This window comes from Callospermophilus lateralis, chromosome 17 (assembly GCF_048772815.1).
Source record: "Callospermophilus lateralis isolate mCalLat2 chromosome 17, mCalLat2.hap1, whole genome shotgun sequence".
Taxonomy (NCBI): Eukaryota; Metazoa; Chordata; class Mammalia; order Rodentia; family Sciuridae; genus Callospermophilus; species Callospermophilus lateralis.
Window position 1 is genome coordinate 9,130,925 of NC_135321.1, and position 12,810 is coordinate 9,143,734.

General features: G+C 35.1%; 1 non-coding gene across 1 annotated transcript; it reads left to right on the forward strand.

The window, feature by feature from the left end:
- The first annotated feature begins 12,329 nt into the window (after positions 1–12,329).
- On the forward strand, positions 12,330–12,436 carry LOC143383046 (U6 spliceosomal RNA). Its single transcript, XR_013089096.2, has one exon. It is a non-coding gene; the product is annotated as a U6 spliceosomal RNA (small nuclear RNA).
- The last annotated feature ends 374 nt before the right edge of the window (positions 12,437–12,810 follow it).

A 12,810-nucleotide genomic window follows, 5' to 3' on the forward strand; every position in this document is an offset into this window, starting at 1 on the left:
GTTATGGAGAGGTGTGAACTGTTAATCTGAAACTCTTATTGCTAATTTCCCTATATTCACATAGTGTGATCAAGATGTGCTTTATTTATTCATTAAATCATCTACTTAAACCTTTCCTGATATCCATAGGGAGCTTCATGCATGTTTTCATTTTGTACACACAGTCACCCCTTTGTCTGTGGAAGATTGATTACAGGGGGATACCAGAATTCACAGATGTCCAAATACATTATTAAAAAAATGGCACAGTATTTGCCTACAATGCTCCCCACCAAATCTTTCTATATACTTCAAATAATCTATGGATTATGTACAATACATAATACATTGTAAATGTGGTATAAATAGTTGTTATTGCTTAGGAAATAATGAAGAGAAGAATAGTCCATATGTGTTAAGCACAGATACAATGTTCTCTTTGTGTTGAATTTATGGTTGACTAAATCCACAAATGCTAAACTCACAGATACAAATAGTTGATTTACTATAAAATTGGCATTCATAGTGTATGGTATCAATTTGAATTTAGATTATTTAATGAAATAACTGCATGTGGTTAAGAATATAATATATCTCTGAATGCTCATTGGAGATATGGGGAAAGGTAGAAAACACCACCATAATTAGAGATATGCCATGACTAGATTAAAAACTGAGAAGATAAAATACATAATGAATTAACCCTGAAGGAGAATTCACTTTGGAGCAAAAGGAATTTAATAATGGAATATTATGAATAGCTCACCCTCACAGATGATGTACTGGGCCTTTAGCAATTTTTGTAATTTCTTAGGATTCATTGCCTCACTCTCACTCATATTTTCTTTTACCCTCTCCTTTTTCTAATTCTCATAGAACATCCAACCATGTTTTATTTCTCCAATCTCAGCCTTTAGAGTCACTTTTGAGTTCTTATCTTCTATTATTGTCTGCAAATAAGATAGTTTTGCATCTCCCTCCTTTACTTTTTAAAAATTAGATTACTTATTGGAAGAACTTAGGTCCTTGTTGAACATAATTTGGAATTTTAAAAGAATTTTCCTTAGTTCAGTTTCTATAAATGACCAATAATTACATAAAGCATTCATCTTGGATTCAGTGAGGTACTTTAAAATGACAAACTTTTATTTCTGAGGGCTAAGTCATTTTTTTCACATCCTTCAACTGAACTGATCATATTAAATCAAAAAAGAAATCATAATATGCCAGGTATATATTTATCTATCAGTGCTCAATATATATTTTCCAATATCTGTATTTGCCTTGGAATGTAGTACTATGACTAATATTTGCATCAGACTCAAATTTGGACACTGACTCATGGAAACTGGAGGAAAGGAGTCAAAACCTGACTTTGATCAGCTGGTGATTAAAAGCCCTGAGATAATATTGATGTACCCCCTCATTGCCACCTACTCACACCAAAACAAAGGAGAATGACATCATATCCCTCCTTAACTTAAATCCTCCATCATTTTCTTCATCTGTTGAATTTAACACTAAGATTATTAGGATAAAGTTTGAAAGAAATGAAAAAATAAACTTCAGAAATGCAAAGCACTTAAAATGTTTTTGAACTAGATGTGACCTTAGAGATACCATCTTCTCTTCTCCTTTTGCGGGTGAGACAATGGAGTTTGTAGGAATCCACAGCTTTGCAGCAGACACAGGGCTTGTTAATAGAAGACCAGAGATGATTGGATCTGCCTGGTCCTTGAGTGAAATGCAGCAAGGAAGAATTTGGAAAGTATGGCACATGTGGCTGCTCTCATCAAGGGGCAGGATGAAGGCAGACATTCGTGCAAAGCTGACTTCAGAGTGTTAAAGTCACTCATCCTGCCTTTCAGTGGTTTACTGCTTTGGAAATAAGATATTTACTTGGAAATAAGGAAGGATATCCCACATATGCTCACCAGTCTTCCTCCAGAATGCTAAGTCAAGTTCTCTGAAAGCCACATCAAGTCACTCTTGGTATTCAGTCAACTTCAGAAAATGGGGGCATCACAAAACAGAGGGAGACTTTGTGGTAGCAATTTGAAGATTTTACCTGTCAGCTCCCTCCATGTTCTTAACTAATGAGATTAGAGTGAATCAGAATACTCTTCAGGGGCATCTGGGAATGCTATCTGTGTCTATGCTAAAATCTATAGATAAATAATGAAGAACTATATTACCTAGATATTCCCAATATAAAAATAGCTATAAAAAGCTATCTACATAATAATGGGAACAAAATCTAATGAATTTTCTCCAAGTGAAAAAGTAATCACGGGTGAACATTGAAAACTTGGGGATTTGACGTTTTAGATGAAATTGTTACTTGTTGCTTACAGAACATTACTTTTCAATTGCAATGTTCTCCTACCCCCTTTATGCTATCTTTAAATGCGTAAAATTAATGTAAATGTATAGTTTGCAAACAATATTTTTGATAGAATTAAATAAGTTATCATAATATATTTTTGAATTAAACACAGTTTGTTTTTTAGTAGTTGCCTATGTCAAAATGCAAAAGACCCCCCAAAAAAAGTAATGTATTTAAAAGTAGCCCATTCGAATGGAAGGGAAAATTTTTACATAGCATTCATTGTGCATCCCAAACTAAAAAACATTCTACATCATATCCTAAAAATGATATTGAAATGGTTTCCACATTTCAGAGTATTGGCTTGCATGTTTGTTTTGTTCTGGGATGATATAAGACTCATTCGTTTATTCTTATTTTTATTACAGAACAGAGACATCTTTGTCATGAAAAGTCGATGCTCCCTGAATGAGAATCCTCTACTTCTGCTATTGTGGATATCATGCTCTAGCTAGGAGAGTATGACCTTGCCCTTCTGACTGATGTGTGCCTTTCCTCTAGCTCTGCCTGTGTTCTCAAGCAGCACCTCAGATACATGTGGCTTTCCAAGATGTCAATCTGCTGACCACATGACCTCACCAAGCAAGACTTCACCAAGCAAGACTCCACCCTTGAAACCCAACCCTTGCCTTATTTGGGTGGACCTTTCTCGAATCTCTTTTCCCCAATAAATAGAAGGTTTGAGGTATGCTCCATCTCTTGCTCCTTCCAGCACTGGAGTGACCCTTGGGGTCACCAAGCTGAGCTGTCCTGCTTTAAAAACTTATGTTCCTGTTCTGCATGGTTTCCTTGCCATTTTCTTAGTTATTGATACAGCCAACTTCTTTGAACCCAGTTCATATCACCAGTCAGGCAAGCTGGTGAAAATTAATGATTATGATGATCTAATTTAAAGATGAGAAAATACCTGAATAGACATTTTTTCAAAATAAGATATATAAATGGCCAATAAATATATACAAAGGCTCAACATAGTTTATAATCAGGGGAATGCAAATCAAAGCCACAATAAGATATCATCTCTCCAAGTTCCAATGGTTATTATCAAAAAGACAAAAAATACAAAATGACATGAAGGATGCAAAGAAAGGGAAACTCTTATATAGTGTTGCTGGAAATGTTATTTACTATAGCTATTATGAAAAATATAGGAAGCCTTCTTCAAATCCTACAAATAGAGCTACCATATGATCCAGTAGTCCCACTGGGGAGTAGATAATGAAGAAAAGGAAATCTGTACATCAGGGATACCTGCTCTATTGCAGCATTATTCACATTAGCCAAGATAATGAACTAAGGGATATGTTCATCAGTGGATGAACAAAGTATCTGGTAGATAGACACACTGGATTTTTTTCATTTATAAAAAATAACAAAATCTTGTCATGGGTGAAACTGGACTATATTAGGTTAATTGAACTAGGCAGGCACAGAAAGAAAAATAAAAACACTATAATCGTGTGTTCTGATGCTTAGTGGGAAGCTGAAAGTGTTGCTCTCCTAATGGGAGAGAGCAGAACAGTGGTCACTAGGGATGGAACTAGAGGACGGGGGAGTTGTAGAGTTGTAGAATGAGTACCACAACTCAGCTAGGAGGAAGACAGTCTAGTGTTCTACAGCACAGGAGGTGACAGTAATTTACAACATCATATCAGGCATTTTATAAGGAACTACTAGGGAGGAATTGGAAGGCTACCCACACAGAACAATGATAAATGTTAGCAAGATAGAAATGCTAATCACCTAGTTTTGATCATTCCACATGCATGTATTTATTAAATGATTGCACTCAACCCTATAAATATGTACAATCATGTGTCAACAAAATGAGTGAGGAAAAATAAATATGTTCTGATTTTTAGGTAGAATATCAATAGACATGCAAATACAGTCAGTATGTCTTATCTGAATATATCGAAATATGAGTATCCTTCTTATGATATTTAGAATATTTTCTCTCATTTTTCTAGAGCACTTAGGGTTTTTAACATCCAAAGTACACTCTTCTGAACAATTTATCAACATATTTCTTAATACTATGTACTTAAGGGCTTTAAGGGAGAAATGCTACTTTGAATTTATCTCAGTTCAGCAATTTTTTTTTCTACCAAAATGTCAAAGGTTACTAGTGTATTAATGCAGTTAAGACACTTTTCATTCAAAGAGAGTATTGGACATTCGCTTCCATTCATCATTCTCTTAGCATATGTGAGACAGGGAAAATCCCATTACAAGGAACCCTTGATGGATACACACAGTCATAAAAAACACATCATCATTCTTAATATGCATAGAAATTATTCTGCTATGACACAAATTAGTTTGTATTATCTTTCAAAAAATTGTAAGATGTACTCAGAGACATATTAGAGAATCTGACAGTAAAATGAAATATGTTTAATGAAGCATATCACAAGTGGTTAACTGAAAGCCAGCAAAATTGTTGTCAGCAAAAATATCTGCCTGATGTTTTTATGCTAATTCTCAATAAAGCTAGCATTCTAAAGGAAAGAAGAATCGTCGTTTCTGAGAAGCATTTCTTATGATAAGCTTATTAAACGAGTCTATTAACTATGTGAGATAGATTTATCATATTTTCTCTTTGAATTTATTTAATTTACAAATTTTCACTAGAAACTGTTTTTAATTACATAGTACAATAAATCTTAAATAACTTGGTGGAAGAGATCATCAGAAACATTGCATAGAGATTAGACAAGCAGAAAAGTTTATAATGAGTAAGAAAAAGGCCTGATATTGAACACAGCTCTGCCTCCCCAGATGATCACCACCCCACAATCACAAGAGACGGAGGATTATGGGGTGGAGACTGGAAAAATCTGAACCCCACATGTCTCTTTTTGCCTGCCTGCTTTCTTTGAACTTTAAACTAACCTGGTTCAGAAAAAAATATATTAAACTGACATTTTAACTCTCCTTTATATATTAGAATTTTATGAATATTTTCTTCCTAAGTAAAGTAAAAATAAAAATATCTTTTGGGAAAAATGAACATCAAGAAATGGGCATTCAAATAACATAGTTTCCATGAAAATCATTTGTGTTTTAGTTTCATAATAACCTCTTGGTTGGCTTAAAGTTTAGTTTTCTGTTTTTCAGGGCCAAATGTAAGCTCAAATATTCACTTAGGTTGAACAATTATTGAATGTATGAATGTTTGCAGATTGAACAGAGACTTTCTTCACCTCTGGACTGTTTATAGAGAGAACAGAGGCTCTTCCCTGGAACCAGAGCTGGTGTATGGATTATAGGAGCTACAATGGCCTGAAATTAAATGAAAACCTGTGCATGTGTTCATGTAAGCCCACAGTTTTGAAAACACACTCAAAGGAGATTACAAAGAGATTACAAAGGAGATTACAAAGCATGTGTGTGCGCGTGCACACACACACACACACACATACACAATTACACGCAGTCATCTGGAGCCTTAATGTCCACAAGATACCATTTATTCGTCACAGAATATGAATAGAAATGGGTTATTGCAAGTGAATGGAACATTAAAGTTTAAGCAATTATTCAGTCAACTCTCTGACATTAGAGATGGGGATATTGGGAATCAAAGAAGCAAAATCATCGATCCATGATTAAAATAAACAGACTTCTAAGCAGTAGGTTAAAGTACAGAAACTATGTTTTTCTTCCCCCATTCAATGATTTTTGCATAATGGACTTACATGGATTAAACATAGCAATAATTATTGCCTTACAGTTGCACATATAGCATGATAGACACCAATCTACATGCTTACACGCTTTATATAATTTTATGCTAAATTTATTAACTGGGGAGTTTAAATAACCAGCTTGTTAGAGCAGAACAAAAATTCAAACATTCCCTGACTCTAAAACTCCAATTACATTAGACTTTGCTATATGGATCACTCTCCACACTGAATGTAATACAATTATTTTCCCATTTTTATGCGTTTGTATATTTATTTTTCAAAGCAATTTTCAGGATGCTGAACATGGAACAGGAGCTCGGGAGATTCTTGTTGGTGGAGTAATGATGGAGACTGTGGTAGTTATATTACTGACTTGGTAGGCACCCAGACTCCTAAGTGAAGGAAGTGAAAGAAAACATGCCCAGAAAGTATTGATCTCTCATTAAATATTATATTCTGCATAAAGACAGCCAACAAGATGCTGGAAGAGTGCACAGACATCAATATATCACTCAGAAAAATTTGATTTAGAAAAGGAACTCATGGATTTCTGAAAGCAATATAACTTGTGATGAGTCTAATTGACATTTGAAGCTACTAGTACTAAAATACACAGAGAGAATCCAACTGTAAAGAGATGATTTTCAGAATAATCTTTGCCATTAGTCTCACTATTTTATAGGCTTACTCATACCTTTTTAGAAAAAGCATTTGTATGTGCATGTACATGAATAAAATTTTAATTACTTATAAATGAATAATTGAAATAAAAATGAAATCATGGAAGTGAAGCACATAGCCCTTGAATAAGCACAGCATAGGATGGGAATAAAAATTGACAAGATAGAAACCGTAAAATCAATGAAAGGAATGTATACTTTTCAATTTTAGTCACGGCTACTAAAGTAAAAGTTCTTTAAGATTAAAATATTTTAATTTTTAAGTATTAGTTAAAATTTTAGTATAAGTCATCATAAAAATGCCCTTAACACACCTCAAGCTGCTTAATAACAAAGACGGAAGAATCACATTGGCAGATAATACTGGGTAAAGAGGAATAGATGAAAAGAATAAATATGGAAAGGAAGACTTGCAGACTAGCTTCTGGAAACACTGACACAAGGAATAAGTCCTGTGTATTTCATGGGATGAGCAGTCACGAAGACCCTGATTCAATAGAGTACTTCTACTGAATTGCCTCTGACAGAGACTTGAACTGTAATGTTTAGATTTAGTCCTTCACCTATGGATTCTGCTTCATGTGGGGCCAAGCACTTGAACTCAAAGAGGCATTAATTGTTAAAATATTTTATTTCATATTTTCCTGGTTTAAAGCTTCCTAACAATATGTTATCACTTCAAATTAAATTGGCTGGTTGCCAATTTCATTTTGAGGAACTCTTTTGACATTTACCAATGCAAGAAATCATATGTAGCTTTGCTCTTAAATCAGAATTGTGCCAGATTTCCATTTCATGACCTTAAGGAAACAATTGATGAGATCAGCCAGGTTGTTTAAAGAGCCATTGCTATTCAGTGTCACATGGCCCCTTCATTCCAATAAACATCTATCTAGAATCGTCAGCCAGAAGCACAAATTGGAGGTGCTTTGGAGGTTGGATTGGATTTCTCAGATTCCTCTTGAACCCCTGGTATTCAATAGTTTAATATTTAATATCTAGAATCCTATCTTTTGCTAATTAGTGTTCAGCCTTTATAATGTGAGTTGGCTTTTGCAAGTCAGCCCTGTACATCATTATCTGATCTATACTTTCTCCAGTTACATGGACACTAAAAGACAGCAAAGCTTTATATATGTGCTAAACATGTTCAAGCAAGTTGGGCAGGACTAGAATTTAGCCACCTGGAGCAACATATTGAATAAAATAACAAATGATGGACACATTTAGCACTTTTCACACGTGTTCTCAAGGAGGCTTCTTGGAGGGCATATAGTTGGAATCCGTGAAAATAGTGAAAGAAAATTGGATCCTTTGCACATTCCTATCAGGGTAAGGGAGTATTTTTTATTTTGTGTACTTCACAAAATGTAATGTAATGTAAATTTATTGTAAAAAATTTACATTACACAATGCAATGCTAAAGGTTTGGTAATCATATATATGATTAGGACACACACACACACACATAATCCTGATTTAGCAATGGTCTAATTCCATGATTCAAATACATCCACAATGGCTCAATTGAGACTAAAAGGTGGAGATTAGGAAAGAGATGTTTGTAACTAGCATCACATCACTGCCCTTATACAATTATTAGATATAACATGATATTTGATAATGGCAATACCACTTAAAAGATTACCTATATTCATATAAGAAAATTTTGCTTGGCTACTTGTACATGTATCTTTGTTTTTGTTCATTCTCTATATACTGCGTAATGCAACACACAACCATAATAGAAAATATATTTTATAGAAATTCTAGAATGATTTGTATTTTCTATGACAGTTATCAAAGGCTCAGATCCATGCAATCAATTATCTTTATGCTATTAGTCATGACCTTCTCCTTTGAAATGATTGCCTGCCATCTGCTATTTCATTAAGTATTAAATCTTTGTTGCTGAGCAGCAAGCCAATTTGCCTTAGTGACTTCACCAAAAAAGCATTTTAAATTCCTTTATGAAGGATGTAATTGCTTAAACCCAACATTCTTTTAAATTCTAGATAAAAAGTGAATAGATGCATGTGAAGTACACTGCAATCAAGATATTGAAGCCATTAGCTGTGCAGTCATATAACCTCTTAAAAGGCCATTCACAGCTTAAACCCTACATTATCACAGTGTGGATCTCTTGCAAACCTCCCCTATTAAAAATGAGATGTGCATATGGAAACTAAGTAAGAACTTTATTAATAATTTCATGAGGCAAAAGATTGTTGCAATTTACATCAGTTATTAAAACTGCCTTTGGGTTGTACTTCTCTGTTTTTTGTATGTGAGTTTAATGTATAACAGATCCTCTATACAATCATTGATCTGATCACTCAATTGCATTCCCCAAGTGATTTTAGAAGCGAGAGTAAAAACTACTTAACCTGAATTCTTATGGGGTTCTTTAAAAAGCTATGGTAATATGCAGAGCAAATAATATATATTGAATTTTTTTTTAAAATATATTCACAGTTGTCAATAAGGCAAAGACAGTGAAAAGCATTAAAAATACTGTCCTAGGTTACTTCCTGAACTAGGATTGTATTTCCAGCAGGACTGACTAGCCACAGTGATTATCCCAAGTAGGCAAGGTAAAAGGACTGTAAGTTTATTATCCAAACTAACAATGGCTTATCATTGATCACGGGGATCCAATACAAAACACTCAATGTGTCAAATGCACACTGAAAATGATGATGTGGACTCAAGTTAAACCATGCTTTTTAAGCCCAGGCAGGAAAGCCATTTATAGACTAACATATAACAATTAGTAACAAAATCAGTTTATTAATAGCAATAATGATTGAGGACGGAAAATGGAGCGATTAAATAAAACATCCAAAGTTTGATGAGGCATTAGGGAATAGATATGTATTGGAACAGGAACTTTGGATGTGTATCAAAGTGAAAACAGAAAGACTCAAACTGGACCACATTGTGTAATGTGGCACTTTGTAATTAAGCCAGGGAGTAAGATCTGCATTACCAAAATGCAGGCTTTCAGAAGAATGATCTGAATATCAGAAAAACAACAGAAAAGTGTCAGTGTCATCTCTAGAGTATTGGTTCCAGCATCAATTCAACAGAAGTTAACCATGAATCTGAGGATCCCTCCAAGCAAGGGTAGAGAGGTTAGGTATAGAAGTTTCATAGAGATTTTTAAACATTGTGTGCTTCATACCAAGTTCATCTTGTATCTCAAAGAGTTGAGAGAGGAGGGATGTCAAAGGATGAGAAAGGACTCTTATGAAAATGGTCCTTACTAGCAGCGATTGTTGAATGTCACATCTTGTATACCATGTGTTTGTTTCCAAACTTCAAAACAAAAATACACTGGAAACTAGCTTTCTTCTCTAGCTACTGTTCTGACATTCAAGTATCTAGAAACTTGGAAGACTATTTCCTTTGATGTAAGCAGCTGAACTCTCTAAAAATACAGATTCCCAGGTCTCAGTCCAAACCTTGGAAGATACTGTTAAGGAATCTGCATTCTTTACAGGTTTGTGGATGATCCTGACTATATCCTGACTATATTCCTATTTCCTAGGAAGAACAACAGCATCACTTAGAAAAAAATATTTGGTAAGAAAAAATTTAGACTGAAAGGCTTCAAAGATAGAAAGAAAGTCAGTATCAGAGTAATAATAAATGTATTTCTGAAAAATGAAACAGCTGATTTTAAAAGGTGATTTGTAACAAGGGAGAAGAAAGGCAAACAGTATAAAGCTAATGGAGAAAGAGTCCAGAGAACTTTGAAACCAGAGTGCCATTTGATTTATATTCACCTATGGAGATGGAAAAGGATTTCACTGTTTCAAGAAGTGGTAATCAGCCCATAGTTTCCTGGAACTCCGGTGTCAGGAGGTTTCAAACCATGTTATTACAAAAGCAAGAATGAAAAATGATTAAATCACAAGAAAGGCGAAAGTGACAGTTTCTATGCATGGTGTATGCTCTAAGATAAAACCACTATCAGACATAATGAAAAACAAAAGACAGAACTAAAAACAAAACAACCTACTTTCTATGTAAGTCTCACTTCCAAGGCTCTAATACATGGGGGAAATCCTTGTGCTCAGTGAGGGTAAAGCCAAATGTTCTCAGTCCTGGGACTCTTTGTTCAATGAAAATAAATGGTTGGCTAGATAGAAAAAGATGGAGAATTTGTGGGAACATGAATGATTTAGAAGGGTCACAATCTCTATTAGAAACATGGTCATATTCTGAAGAATGTAGGAAAGTGATATTTTAGAGAAAAGTACAAAGTAAAATGGAATAGTCTCATTTTGAGTACCATTCTCAATAGAGAAAGAGTACTTTCAGCAGGTGGTGTTTGAACGTAGTTAATGGGATTCATTATAGGAAACTCTTAAATCTCTTCTGTCCTTATAATAAAGCCATTTATACCTCTTTTTTTAAGTATTTTAGAAAACTTGAGTTGATGAGTTCATGCTGAATCTGTAACTCACTAGTTTAAAATATGATTTCAAAAGTCCCACAAGTAAGTCTGACATATTTTTTCCTCTCCCATTTCCCACAAGCCACTACCTCTTTTTTACACACACACACACACACACACACACACACACACCCCACACATACAATATTCTTGATGGAGACATCATGATACATAAAAAAATTATAACTGAGTTAAACATTAGATACATGCTTTATGTATTCATTCAAAGGAGATAAAAACTTGGAAAACACAGCTTGCATTTTTGAGGAGAAAGTAAACATTGACTCAAGAAAAACACATACCTAAGTAACAAGCTTTAAGGTAATTTTTAGTTAGGGATGGGCAAAGGTAATTGAATAAGAGGATCTTGAGGGAAACTGATCAGAAGGATTCTGAAACTAAAGAGTTGGGTGAAAAACTGGCAGGAGAAAAGAGAGCTTTTCAAACAAAGGCAGGCATATCCCTGTTGCTTGTTCCCTGCAAAGATAAAAAGGAAAAAAATCAGAAAGAGCATCTAGTATCCTGGTGCCCAGAAACATCCATTGGTTGGTGGAGGTGAGTGAAACAGCACATAGAATAGGGGGAAAATGAGTGAGTGCAGAAGGTGAATGATCATTCTAAGGTAAAGGTGTTTGTGGTGTATTAAACAGAGTTAGAGAATGAAAGAAAGGAGCAGGAAAGATCTTTTCTCAGTGGTTACCTATGCCTGTTTTCTAGATGCCTGGGAGGGACTATGAGAAATGCATTTCCAGGACCCACACGTTGCAAGAGCATGGAGTCAGCTTTGGCTGCAATTATAGTTTATGATGATTTCTTTAATTCTGTTTTATGCATACTATATCTCTTCCCTTCTGTAGATTTGCTGTCAAGGGCAATGGAGGTTTGTCAGCTATCTTATAAAAAAGGCACAGGATTAATATTTGCAGGGAAATTTGATAAGACCTTGAGCAACATGGAGGGCACTCTGAGCCAGCGAGGGCAGTGGATCAACTCCCCCATGGGCTGGCCAGTTCTGAGAGGACGCTTCCAGGCATGCACACCTGGGGAGACAGGTGCACAGGGTGTGGAGGACTTGGCCCTACAGGCCCTCTCTCTAATGCTCCTAAATTCAGAAATAAAGAAAATAAAGGATGCTCACTTCAGCAGCACAAACACAAGAATTGGAAGGACATGGAGAAAATCAGCAGGGCCCCTGCTCAAGGATGGCATGCAAATTCATAAAGTATTTCATATTTTTGCACTTGTATAAATATACCACAGTGAATTCCACCCTTATGAATATCTGCTAAACACCAATAAAAGAAAGAAAGAAAGGAAGGAAGGAAGGAAGGAAGGAAGGAAGGAAGGAAGGAAGGAAGGAAGGAAGAAAGAAAGAAAAGACCAGTAGGGTAGAGGAAGAGAATAGGGGGAGGGAGGAGGGAGGACAGGAGCTCCAGGTGCTGAAATGTAGTAAATAAAACTCCATGCATGTTGATTATGTCAAAATGAACCCAACTATTATGTATAACAATCATCTGTAATAACAGAAAGAAAGAGAGAGAGAGAGAGAGAGAGAGAGAGAAGAGCAGATCACTTTCCTGTGTCCTCTGTTGAGAGGAGAGGGAGTTATAT